At 40.7% G+C, this 14,342-nt stretch overlaps 1 protein-coding gene across 1 annotated transcript in view; it reads left to right on the top strand.

Annotated features, from left to right (window-relative positions):
- Positions 1 to 1,375: 1,375 nt before the first annotated feature.
- DTNA (dystrobrevin alpha) overlaps positions 1,376 to 14,342 on the top strand; it is a 351,322-nt gene continuing 338,355 nt past the window's right edge. The window contains exon 1 of the mRNA XM_049620207.1: positions 1,376 to 1,657. The gene's annotated coding sequence lies outside the window, so the exon portion shown is untranslated. The remainder of the gene's footprint in view (positions 1,658 to 14,342) is intronic.

The raw sequence follows: 14,342 nt of genomic DNA, 5'->3' as shown, positions 1-14,342 counted from the left end.
TCTTGGTGGGAACTTTCACAATATTAAAAAAAAATCCCCATTTAGTATTTATGTAGGATGCACATGAAAGAGAAGGGCAAAGTCAGCGTATTACCTTGGCCATTTAGATTACTGTGGGGGTCAAAGACTGAACTATGGGGCACAGAGACAATGAAATCATTTAAACATGGAACACAAATTAAGTCAGTAAAAAGGAGTGTCGCTTATATTTTCTTTGTGGCAATTCACCAAACAACACCACAAATAATAGAGTGTTTCGTCTGTAGATCATTTAGTGTAGCTGTCTATCTATCTATCCATCCGTCCATCCATCGATAGATGTATATATCTTGTCTGAACAACTAGATGTAAACTAATGAAGGATAGGTTCCATGTCTCAAACTTCTCTATATCCTTCAAAACAGCACAGTTCTCATATACATCAGGCTCTTAGAAAGGGTGAGTGATATACAACAAATCATTATGAAATTGGTGACTACCCCAAAAACATTGACTATAATTGCTTCATATTACTATGAAACAATTAGTTGAAACAATACAAACGAATAGGCATTTACACATGAATACACAGACATATAACAAATACACATACCCCCCCAAAAGAAAGAAAATTATATGAAACCATAAAACTGAAAACATATGCAAATATACAAGAGAAAAATTATATTAAAACATATCCTTGTAGAAAAACCAATTAATTAATTAGCTTGCAAGGTAGTTGGTAACTTTAAAATAATCAAGAATATCTTCATATTTTCAGTAACCTAAGTTTCCAGCGATTGATGATAGTGAATTAGCAACTTGTGAGTAGCTGTACAATTAATATTTATAGTGAGATTTTGACTTACGTGTACTTGGATAAGTCATGTTATCTGACTTATGCTTCATGCTTCGGTATCTCTGAGGTGAAAATACTATTTGCCTTCTCATCCACCTCCTCCTCTGCAAATAAATGAGGTAATGTTTGGGAAATGTTTGCAGCTTGGGAAGGAAACCCACTGCATACATCTCAGGTGTTAGCACTATTCCACATTCAAGCCTGGTATATTCCCTCTGTTTTAAATTGAAATTATACTGTTTGAGTTCTTGGGTCCTCACCAAAATCTGGGTCAACATAAGAAGATGATTATTTTTAATTTTAATTCTGAGGCTCTGTTCGCATCCCTTGCACGTGTGAGGGAAAACTGTAGCAAATAAACAAAGCACATAAATCAAGCTTTGAAAGAGAACAATCTCTATCCAGGAGGATTTTTTTTTTTTTTTTCAATAAAGAGCATGAACACTGTATTTCCCTGGAGGAATATTTCGGTCAAGGAAGGAGGATAGTGCATGCAGTGTGAGTGCGTGTGTGCGCGTGTGTGCATGTGTGTGTATGTGTGTGTGTGCTGTGCGTGCGCGCCCGCGGAGAGAGGGGCGGGGGAGGCGGATGAGGAGGATGAGATCATAGTTTCAGGATCCTCAGGAAACCCTGGTACTGGCAGCAGCCAGCCTCTGCTGTGCCCACATGACCCACAACTCTGGCAGCGGACCCGGCACTTCCAACATTATTAAATAATAAGAAAGCGGCTCCTACTCCATGCCCAAACCTCCCTACAGACCAATGGACACCTTCTAAGAGTTTGGCGAGTCGGTGACTGAGGCGCCCGTCCATTCCAAGGTGTGTGTAAGGCGTTTTCCTCCTTGACAGCTCCGGGATGGGGGAGGGCGCGGGGGTGGAGGGGGTCCGTGTGCCGGGCGGGGAGTGGTCGCCGGCCGGCCGGGCCGCCGAGCGCTGCCCCCCGGGCCGCCCGGTGCCGCGGAGCGAGCGGCGAGGCGGGAGATGCACATGACGCGCAGCCCGAGCTGCGCAGGGACCGCAGCCGCCCACGGCGCCGGGGCGCGGGCACAGGCGGCTCGGCTGCCGGAGCAAGGGCAGGCGCCGCGCACCGGCAAAGTCAAGAGTGGAAGCGGGCGGCGAGCGCCGGCTGGGGAAGGGAATCGCCCCAACGCCCACTCGCGGGGTTCCCACCTGTGCGCGGGCGCCGGCCGCCGCGAGCGCCAACCATGTGCCGGGCGCCGCAGCCAGGACTGCGGCGCGGCGCCTCCCCGGGCGGCGGGCGGCGCCTCGGGCCCGCGGGGCGGCGGTAGCGGCTGCTGCAGGATGGCCGGCCCGGGGGCGCGGGGCCGCGCAGGTAAATCTCGGCCGCCCGCGGAGGCCCGGCCGCGTGTGCCGCAGCCCCCGCTGTCGCCGCCGCGCCGCGCCGCTCCCGGGCTGGCGATGGCAGCCGGCCCCGTCGCGGCGCGGCTCGAGTTGTTTTTGTGGTCGGTGCTGCGCTCCCGGTCGTCCTCGCGGGCCCAGCCGTTGGGAGGTGGCGTGGCCACCTCCATCAGGGATGGCACTCGCGTTGGGGAGCGGTCTGGGGAGGGGGGGGCTGCTTAGCGACCGGGAAGGCTGCGATGGGTCCCTTGCAGCCGGCGGCGTCTGCGCGTGTTGCAAGGCACTGCGGTTCCCCGGGCGGATGCCGTGTGGGAGTGGGCGCTCGGCGCTGGGGGGTGGCGGGCAGCGGATGTGGGTCCGGGGCGGCGGTGAGTGGCCCCAGCTGTTATAGCCTGTTGCCCATTTTGGGGTTTTCCGCTGGGCAGAGGGCGGACGGAGGGTTCTTCCTGATGCCTGGAGTGGGAGACAGAGAGGTGTCTGCCGAGAGACCAAAGCCAAGGAGAGAAGAGGGGTGGCCCGACGGCGGTGCCGGGCTCAACGGTACCATTCCTGGGACTCGGTAGTGAAACTTTCCTCTTCGGCAGGCTTGGGGCATGGCTTTGAGAAGATAAGTGTGGAGCCTGGTGGGGGTGGGGGGATCCTGGATGTACACTTGCAGTGAAGCTTACCACCATTAGGTTCATTCTTGCTTTGAAAAAAAATTGGTCTTTTGAGTTGATGTTTACGTTCGAGTTTTCTTGTTCTCTATTAGGATCACTTGGTATTAACGTGTTTGTGTTTACTTTTGAACATAACAGAAGCCTATATTGTTACTAATTTCTTTTACAAAAAAAAAAAAAATATATACTTCTCTTGCTTATTCCAAAGGTAGAAACTTTAGGAAAAAACACTCTCAATCCGTTCCAGGTACAGTTCTGTATGCTTTCATTCATTTAATCCCTACAGCAACATAAGGGGTAGTTAGTAATATTACCCACCTTTTACAGTTGAGTCAATTTAGACACAGAGAGGTGAGATAACTTACCCAAAGTTGTACAGTTATTAAATGTTAGAGCCCAGTTGGGCTTTCAGTGCACTCTTAAGCATTATATACAGATATCTATCTATCTATCTATCTATCTATATCTATCTATCTATCTATCTAGGCATATATATGGTATCCCATTGTGCCTAAAGTCGTCTCTGTTTCATATATTGACTACATTTTCTACCAAGATGAACGTCTTAACTATGCACTAGACATTGGACACAATGTTTTCTAATTTTTAATACTATTATTAAAAGTGGATTATAAATATAAATTATAGCAAATATCCTTTGAGTACTTTTGTCACAATTAACCAAATTACCTACAACAATTATAGACTAAAGTAGCATTTATCAGCAAAGTTAAGATGTTCAGTTAAGATTATTGGCCAAGTAAATTATTACAAAGCAGATGGCTGAATTGATACTTTTGTTTGCACTTAATTTTAAACTTCCTAAGGTATTAGTCTGTTCTTTGCTCAAAACACAGCCATCATTTTCTTCAGAGCACCGTTATCTTTGAACAAGTTAATCATCTTTAATCCGATCACTCTGACAAGAGGTTAGGCAGTTTTAAAAGAATTATGCAATTCTCTTTCAACTATCAGTGACTAAAAGCAGGTTGTATTTTGAGGGTGTTCATGTATGTCTATACCTTTTAGCCAATTGTATGTGCTTTATACAAAGTTATGTAGCAGTGAAGGTTGAAATCAAAATTTCTCATTAGTTCTAAGTTGAAATACTTTAAAAATCTCCACTTGTTTTACATGAACCATGATGTGAAGAAGGGTATCAATGGGGCAAACTCCCAACTGCACACATTTAGGCAATTACCTTCTTTGAGCTTATCATTGAGCTTTCATGATATTCATTTTATTGGACGGATGTCTCTCTTAAGTCTTCATCTATTATTTTTTTCAAGTAAATGTAATTGCTCCTTCACATTACCAGTTTCAAATTATTTTGACATTCATCGCTTTCCTTAATTCTTGTCTCTTAGTTTAATTAAATTCAGTATACATATTTCAAACCCATAATTATTCAACATTATAAGTGAAAAGACTAGGATCCAACGGAACTACATGGAAACGTGTTCTTTGGACATGAAAAAAAATCATCCCATCCTTCGGTGGTTAACATCCTCCACACCCCAACTATGGCTTCCATTTTATTTTGGGATACCAGAGTGCAGAGCTGTGGTCAAAACAGTTGCCTGCCATCAGACACAGTGTTTTTGATATTGAAACTTGAATTTGAAGTTTTCAAGTCTATTTATACAAAATGTTGATTGTTATTAAGGCATAAATATTATAATACATAAGTATAACCTTTCTTGTCTGACTCAGAACTGTTCCGATTTTCTGGCCTCTGTTACTTATTTTAGAAAAAGCATTCCTTTGCTACTTGTACTTCGCCTGGTAGATTTGTCATGACTTTTTCCTTTCAAGTCCCATACCTTCAGTTTGGGGAAAGCTGTCTCTGCTTCCTGAGGGTCCCTCTGTTTAGGTGCTTGATGGGGAACTGGGGACCAGCATTAAGCAGAAAGATGAGTGAGCCCTGCCAACATGGAGGGTGTGAGGCTTTAGTAAACTAATTCTACAAATAAATGTTTATTTGCAAATTGAGGTAAGTTCTCTGAAAGAAAGAATTCTATAGGAATCGTAATAGAGGATTCTGCACCAGACAGAACAAGATGTCCAAGCAGTCACAGGAATGTGGAGGAATGACACATGAGGAGCTGTTGACTAAGTCAATTGTCTTCTTAAATGCTTTCATAAATCTTTTCTGAATTATTTTCTGAATCAGAGACCTTTGTCCCACTCTGGTTATCACTAGACTTCTCTATTCACCAGGAACCATACTATTTACCCTCGTTATCCGTCTTGGGACATGGTGGGGTTTACAAAACTATCAATAACTTTTAAAGCATATAGAGCATGTGGTACCCTTACGTGGTTATTATTATATGTGTAGAAAGATATTTAAGTTTAGTGAAACATAATCCTTTTTTTTTCTTTGCCTCAACAATTTATTTTGAATTTTAAAAAGTAGTTGTGTGTGTGTGTGTGTGGGGGGGTAGTTGTTAAAGTGGCAAAATGTCTCAAAACAGAAATGCAATTGATTCTTCCCACAGTCCCTAACATGCTCTAAAGTGTCCAAGAGAACAGAAGAGGCCCCAGAGTAAGGGAGGTGATATTAACTGATGAATATGCTGGGGACGTATGTATTAACAATTAAAGTTTTATTTTATTTATTTTGAGAGAGAGAGAGAGAGGGAGAGAGAGAGTCCCAAGCAGGCCGCACCCTGTCAGCACGGAGCCGAATGTGGGGTTTGAACTCAGGAACTGTGAGATCATGACCTGACCTGAAATCAAGAGTCAGATGCTAAGTCAACTAAGCCACCCAGGCACCCCTGTATTACAATTTAAACCCATTTAAATGTATTGAATATTTACTATGTGCTGGTTATTCTATGGGCTATGTAGAAATTAACTTGTGTATGCTTCACAATGGCCTAGAGGTCTGCATGTATTTACCCCCCCCACACACTTTACAGAATGGGGAACCGAAGCACAAAGAGAACAATATTCATGACCACTGGCATAGAAGTAGAGATGAACCCTAAATTCAAGTATTCTAATACTGTACTCCACACTGTTAACTATCAATGTGTAACATCTAGTTCATAGTTTTACTAGTGCGTTAAATTCCCATCATCTTTGGAAATAACACCTCCCAACTTGATCTTTTGGTTACTTTTCCCTTAATGAAAATGAGTGGAAAAAAAATAGAACTTCTTTTACGGCAGTGCTTTTGCCCCATATTTTACAGGCAAAATATACATAAAGCAAGAAGAGATACATGAATTCCTAGCCACCTGTGACTGCTAGATTATGAGAAATTTCTCATTGCATGTTACATAGTTTTAAATTCAAAAATAGTTATTTGAGCAGCACTTGAAACTATCGAAATTTAAAGAAAAAAATTTTAATGTTTTTTTTTTTTATTTTTGAGAGAGACACACACAGAGTGTGAGCAGGGGAGGGGCAGAGAGAGAGAGAGAGACAGAGAGACAGAGAGAGAATATGAAGCAGGCTCCAGGCTCTAAACTGTCAGCACCGAGCCCGGTGAGGGGCTTGAACTCACAAACCATGAGATCATGACCTGAGCCGAAGTCAGACACTTAACTGACTGAGCCACCAGGCACCCCTAAACTAATGAAATTTTTAACATCGAGGATATGTACTTAAGCATCTCAAATAATTTGGGGAATATCTTTAATAGCTGGAAGTTCTGGGACCATTAATACACTTAAGAATTTTAAGTTATCTGTTTCACCTACCCCCAATGTGTGTCCAGAGTATGCACTACAAAGAGTCACTATAAAGTGTCACTATAAAGTATGACATAGAAACACCTGTTGAATCGTCTTGGTAAAATTTAGAAGACCCTGTTAATTTTTACATTGGGATCTTCTGACATGACTCATAGCAATTGTTATGATAAAAAAAACTTAGTAATTTTAAATATTATCCAGATAATGCTAACCTAAGACACATGGGATATGTTATGAGCAAAGTGAAGTACTAATTGGTTAAATATGTGCTAATGCATATAAAGATCTTTGCACAGTGTCTGAAAATGTTGGTCAATGTTATTTCTCCCTGAAAATGATCGGTAACATGCAGATGATCATGATGAATGTTCATAGTAATCCCACTTTGTACATAGAGCACACATACAGGTTCATGATTCTTTCCTTTGAAACCATTGGAAATGCTTAAGGCAGTGCATGCATTTTCTGTGACTTAGGTATCCCTATCAAGAACGTGATGCATCACTTCTCTGTATGCTCAGTTTCATACAAACCTTGATATCATGGAATCATTAGTCAACTATTGCTCTAATTCATACCAAAGTCTTGATCTGACTTTGTAGGGTGTGTGTGTGTGGGGGGGGGGATTATCAGGGTGGGGGATGACATCAAGTATACTGACGAACAATTCATGAACTGGAGTTTACAATTTGATATCATTGTATATATAGGGTCCTACTGCAGAGGATTGTGTGTGTTTGATGTAAATATAAAATATGTTAATCAGTTATAAAGTTATAATAGTTTAGGTTATGCAGTTAAACAACTTTCAAATCTCAGTGACTGAAAAGTACAAAGGTTTATTTCTTGCTAATGCCATGTGCCCACGTCTATCAGTAAAAGACTCTATTCTATATCCTCTTCTCTTAGAGATTCATGCTAATAAGGCTCCTATCATCCAAACATTCTCATCTCTCATCAGGCACATGGGAACATGTTGAATCACCCACAAGTTGTAAAAGGCTTCTACCAGTAATCAAGACTTGCCACTTCCACTCATATTTTATTGGCCAAAGCAAATTATATAACCATTCCTAACCAGAAGATAGAAAAGAAGGGCAATCCAATCCTATGCCCACGTGGAAGAACAGTACAATAGTAGTGAACAAATTAATGATTTCCACATAAAATTAGCCAGTTCCCTTCAACAGTTTTATTACCTAAAAATGGCTTATGATTTAATGTAAAAGTAGAATCAACAAGGGGCGACTGGATGGCTCGGTGGGTTGGGCATCCGACTTCATCTCACGTCATGATCTCATGGCTCATGAGTTGGAGCCCCGCATCGGGCTCTGTGCTGACAGCTCACAGCCTGGAGCCTGCTTCCGATTATGCACCTCCCTCTCTCTCTCTCTCTCTCTCTGCCCCTGCCCTGCTCATGCTGTGTCTCTCCCTCAAAATTAAATAAACATTTAAAAAATTTAGGAAACAAAAAGCATCAACAACAACCATGTTTTAGAACTTCGGCATGGGAAGGTAATCCCCACATAAAATCACCAGCAAAGAAAGTAGAGACTAAACTGAAAAAAATGGATGATATCTCTCTTTTTCATTGGGGATGTATAGTCCAGGAATGAACATAAAGCTGTGGTTTATTTTAAGCGAATGCATGATGTAGCCTATTTGACAATACACACAAGCCAAGAACAGTGCCAAGACCTGCATATACCACTCAAGCTGTTTTCTGAACAGAGTTGATACTATTGACATGGTAGAGAAAAGAGAACAGCTCTGTTTGTATCTTCTTTTGTCACCTGTACCAACATGGACAAAAGTAACATATGTACTGTCACATACTATTGTAAAAAGTAATACAGGTAAACATAAAAGTCATACCGTATGTTTATTTTAAATGGCCAAACATAATTTGAAAAGTTAGAATAGATCCAATCCGCATTTGTTAAGTAAGCCTTTTATTTTGCAATAATTGGAGATTCACCTTCCATTGTAAGACATAATACAGGGAGATCCCATCGTCCCTTTTACCCAGTTTCCCCCAACACAAACGAACAAACAATTAGAAAATGGGCAAAAGACATTAAAAAGACATTTCACTAAAGATATACAAATGGCAAATATTCACGTGAAAAGATGTTCCACATTATTAACCATTAAGGAATGCAAATTAAAGCCACAGTGAGCTATATCACTACACACCTATTGGAATATTCATCACAAGTACATAGGAATTTATTGTATGTTTTTTTTTTATGTTTACCTGTATCCTGGGAACTTGCTGAATTCTTAGCTCTAAATGTCTTTTGTAATTTCTTAGAATGGTCTATGTAGGCCATCACGTCATCTGCAAGTAAGGACGGTTTTATTTTTTTCTTTCTAATCTGTATGCCTTTTGTTTTCTTGTCTTATTGCACTACTGGAACTTCCGGTATTATGTTAGAGGGCTGAGAGTGGACATTCTTACCATGTTGCTGAGCGTCAGGGGAAAGGATTGTCTTTCACTGTAATGTATTATATCGGCAGTAAATTTTTTGTAGATGTTTTTTATTAAATTGAAAAACTTCACCTCGGGTCCAGTTTTTTCTGAGTGTGTTTATCACGAGTAGGTATTAATTTTTATCAAATGCTTTTTTTCCCACCAAATGAGATACTCCTTTGATTTTCCTTCTCTAGCCTATTATTATGGTAGAGTACATTGATTTTTGACTATTGAACCAGCTTTGCATCCCTGCAATAAACCACATTTAGCCATTGTGTATCATTTCTTGTATAATCTATTTGCCAATATTTTGTTAAAGATTTTTACATTTGTATTCATAAGAGATATTGGTCTATGGTTTTCTTTTTTGGTACTGTCCTTGTTATTGGTATCAGAGTAATACAAGCTCCATAAAATGAGTTAAAATGTGTTCCCTCCTCTCCTATTTTCTGGAAGAGATTGTGTAGAATTGGTATTGAATTGGTATTAATCCTTCTTTAAATATTTGGTAGAATTCCTCAGTGAAAGCAACTAGTCTGGAAGATTTCTTTTTTAGTGTTTTTGTTTTGTTTTGTTTTGTTTTTTATTTTTTAGTGATGAACTCAATTTCTTCAATGCTCGTACTAGTTTCCTTGGGCGGGCATTACAAAATACCACAGACTAGTGGCTTAAACGACAGAAATGTATTTTCTCACAGTTCTGGAGGCTGGGAGTCCAAGATCAAGGTGTCAGCAGGTTTGTTTTCTTCTCACGCTCTTCCTTGGCTTGCAGATGGCTGACCTTCTGCTGTGTCCTCACATGGTCTCTCTGTGTGTACATCCTTGGTGTCTCTGTGTCCAGATTTCCACTTCTTATAAAGATACCAGTCAAATTGGATTAGGACCCATCCTAACTGTCACATTTAAACTTAATCATCCTTGTAAAGGCCCTATCTCCAACTGCGATCATATTCTGGACTAGGGAGTTAGGACTTCAACATATGAATTTTGGGAGGACACTGTTCAGCCCATAACAATATTTCATAGGCGTTTCATATTATGTGAGTTGTGGTAATTTAAGTTTATTGAGGAATTGGTTCATTTCATCTAAGTTGTCAAATCTATTTGTATAGAGTTGCACATATTTATTTTTGTTCTTTTGATGTCTGCAGTGTCTCTAGTGATATCCCCTGCTTCATTATTTTTTTTAAATGTTTATTGTTGAGGGGGGTGGGCAGAGAGACAGAGTGGGAGGGAGAAAATCTCAAGCAGGCTTTGCACTTTCACCTCAGAGCTGGATGCGGAGTTTGATCCCACCAACATGAGATCATGACCTGAGCTGAAATCAAGAGTCAGACACTGAACCAGCTGAGCCTCCTAGGCGCCCCTCTGCCAATATCTTTTAATTGATGTATTTAGACCATTTGCATTTTCTACAATTATTAATATGTTAGGCTTATTTCTGCCAGTACATTTTTTGGTTTCTCTCTCTCTCTCTCTCTTTTTTTTTTTTTTTTTTTTTACTTTCTCTATGGGTTTTCCCTTGCCTTTCTGTCAGTTACCTGAGCTTTTGTAGAATTCTATTTTTATTTGTCTATATGTATAATTTTTCACTATCTATTTCAGTTAACATTTTATCAATTCTAGTGAACCATAGAAACTTTACTTCTTTTGCATCCTTTTATTCTCTGCCATTTATAGTATAATTGTCAAATATTTCCTCTGCATACATCACACGGTGTTAACATTTTTGCTTCAAATGTCGAAGACCACGTAGAAAACTTGAGAGGAGCAAGAAAGTCCATTGTGTTTATCCATATTTTTCTTCTTTCTTGATGTTCTGACATGCCTTCATTTATTGCTTCCTTTTTATTTTGAAAGTTCCTTAGCCATTCTTTTAGAGCAGACAAGTCTCCTGGTGAAAAAATATCTTTGTTTTCCTTCACCTGAGAATGTCTTGATTTCCCCTTCATTCCTTAAGGATATTTTAACTGGATATGGAATTCTAGGTTGACAATTCTTTTCTTTCAGCACTTGAAAAAAACGTGCCACTTCCTTTTGGCCTTCATGGTTTCTGTTGAAACATCTGTGATACATCTTGTTTTTCTCTTATAGCTAAGTGTCATTTCTTGTCCTTTTTAAGATTTTTTTACCTTTAGTTTTCATAAATATAACTATGTTTTGTATTAGCATGGAGTCTTTAAGTTTATTCTCTTTGGCATTCAAATTTATTCAGCTTCTTGAATCTGTAGATTTATGTCTTCTGTCAAACTTGGGAAGTTTTCATGCATTATTTCTTTGAGTACTTTTTCAGCTTTCTCCATTTTCTCCTCTCCTCTCCTCTCCTTCCAGGTCTCTAAGACATGAATGTTAGATCTTTTATTATAGTGCCATAGTACCAATGTAAGATCTTTGTTATAGTATCATTTTCCTATGGCTGCTGTAACAAATTTCCATAAGCTTATTTTATAACAATATTTATTTATTTATTTATTTATTTATAAACAATATTTATTATTTATTTATAACAATATTTGTTTACAGTTCTGGAGGCTGGAAGTCAGAAATGAGTTTCATTGGGTTAGTCAGGGTGTTGACAGGGCTGGTTTATTCTGAAGGTTTAACAGGACAATTCATTTTCTTGCCTTTTCTAGCTAGTGGAAGCTACCAATATTCTTTGACTCACAATTCCTTTTCACACCGGTCTATTCTCTTGCTTCTGTATTCACATCTCCTCCTTTCTTCTCTGTGGTTAAATCTCCTTTTACTCCCTCTTTTAAGGGCACTGTGATTATATGTAAGGCCCCCCTGGATAGTCATTGTATTTTCCATATCTCAAGCTCTTTAATCACATCTACAGTATCCCCTTTTGCCACATAAGCTTCCAGGAATTAGGACCAGGCTGAATATCTTTGGGAGCCATTATTCAGCCTACCACACACATGTCTCTGAGGCTCTGTTGTTGTTTCAGTCTGTTCTCTCTGTTGTTCAGACTGGGTAATTTTTTTTTTTTTTTAGCATTTATTTATTTTTGAGACAGAGAGAGGCAGAGCATGAGCAGGGAAGGGGCAGAGAGAGAGGGAGACACAGAATGTGAAGCAGGCTCCAGGCTCTGAGCTGTCAGCACAGAGCCCAACGCGGGGCTCGAACTCACAAACTCTGAGATCATGACCTGAGCCGAAGTGGGACGCCCAACCGACTGAGCCACTCGGGTGCCCCTGGACTGGGTAATTTGCACAAAGATTCTTTCTTCTGTCACTTCCATTCTGTTATTGGGCCTATCCACAATGTTTTATATCTGATCATTGGGGTTTTTTTTAGTTCTAAAATTTCTATTTAGTTTTTTCTTGAATCTTTTTTTTTAATGTTTATTTATTTTTGAGAGAGACAGAGACAGCATGTGAGTGGGTTAGGGGCAGAGAAAGAGGGAGACACAGAAGCAGAAGCAGGCTCCAGGCTCTGAGCTGTCAGCACAGAGCCTGATGTGGGGCTTGAACTCATGAGCTGCGAGATCATGACCTGAGCCGAAGTCAGACGCTCAACTGACTGAGCCACCCAGGCGCCCCACTATTTAGTTTTTTCTCATGTATTCTTTTTTTTTTCTAGCTGATACTTTCTACTTTTTTCTTTCAAGTATATTCATAAATTGCTCATTGGAGTATTTTTTTTATTATGGCTGCTTTAAAAACTTTGTTAGATAATTCTAACATTTCTCTGTTATCTCATTGTTAGCAGCTATAGATTGTCTTTTTTTATTTAAAAGTTTTGTTTTAATGTTTATTTTTGAGAGAGAGAGAGAGAGAGAGAGAGAGAGAGAGAGAGAGAAGGACAGGGGCAGAAAGAGAAGGAGACACAGAATCCAAAGCAGGCTCCAGACCCTGAGCTGCCAGCATACAGCCCAATGCAGGGCTTGAACCCACAAAGTGTGAAATCATGACCTGAGCTGAAGTCAGATGCTCAACCGACTGAGCCACCCAGGTACCCCTATATTGTCTTTTTTTCATTCAGTTTCTGGTTTTCCTGGTTCTTGGTGCGATGAATAGTTTTCTATTGAATCCTAGCCATATTCTTATTATGTTAAGAGACTCTGGATCTTATTTAAACATTCTGTTTTAGTTGTCTTCCACTAATATCACCCCAGTGGGCAAAATGGGGATGGTGTCACCTCATCCCTGCAAGGTGGGGGAGAAGTGCAGGCTCCTCACTCAGTCTCCCTTGTCACCCAAGAGGGCTCCACATTACTGTGGGGATTATGAATTCAAGTTCCTCACTAAGTCTTCACTGATTCCTCCCTTGTTAAGAATGGTGGAAGTGCTACTTTCTGTTCCCCAAGTGGAATCCATACACAACAATAAAGGGATCTGATTATTCCTGGGGCATGATGACAGTCCTGACTCTCCAGTAGGCCTCCCATGACACCACTCAATAGAGATAGGGAGGGGAGACTTGATTTTGCCAGGTGGAGGGGTAAAAGTTCAGTCTCCCCACATAGTCTCCATTGACAACCTAGTAGGGGTGGATGATAGGAAGTCTCATTACCACTTGGTGGGACTGAAAGTACCAGCTCTGTCCTTGGCCTTCTGGGCCATTACATTAGTGGGGATGAGGAAATATGGGGCTCCTTGGTACAGCCTTTTGAAGATGGAGGTCTTAGGGCTACATTTTTTTTTCTGTCTCCTATAGCTGGAATAAAGCCATTATTGTCTAAATATTTTTTTTATTATTTGTTATGTTGCTCCTTTCCTCGTCCTTTGGCTAGACAAAGCATGCTTTTTGTTGGCCTCCCTTTTTTCATCTGTGTCTATTGGCCTTTCTGGGTTTCCGGTTTCTTCAGTTCCACATCTGGGATATATGAAGCAATGCAAAAACCCAAGAAAGTCACCACTATGTCGTTCCTTGGGCCCTAAGGCCCCTAGCTGGTTTGCCTTCTCTCCAACCTTCAGAGTCTTTTATGCTTATTTTATGTATAATGTCAAGGGTTTTAGTTGTACTTAGTGGAAGGAAGAGGGAAAATGACTTCTGCTTCATCTTCATAGAAGCCCAATCCACATTTTTCATGCAAGTGTAAACCGAAAAATAACACTCAACGTTGACTCTCAGAGGATGACAGGGGATTACTGCTGCTCTGTTTCTGAATAATAAACACTTTACAAGTCAGTGGGATGAGTGAGTACTTGGACAATGATGCGGAGGGGAACACAGACCGTTCCATCGGTGTTAAGGCTCAGGGACCACGTGGAGGTGTTCTTACTCCTCCAAATCAATGCTTTTTCCTCTCCTGGGAAACCGTTGCTGCAGGCCACGACAAGGTTGGAAACTTTTGCAATT

Source organism: Panthera uncia (assembly GCF_023721935.1).
Source record: "Panthera uncia isolate 11264 chromosome D3 unlocalized genomic scaffold, Puncia_PCG_1.0 HiC_scaffold_8, whole genome shotgun sequence".
NCBI lineage: Eukaryota > Metazoa > Chordata > Mammalia > Carnivora > Felidae > Panthera > Panthera uncia.
This window is presented reverse-complemented; position numbering and strand designations above follow the sequence as displayed.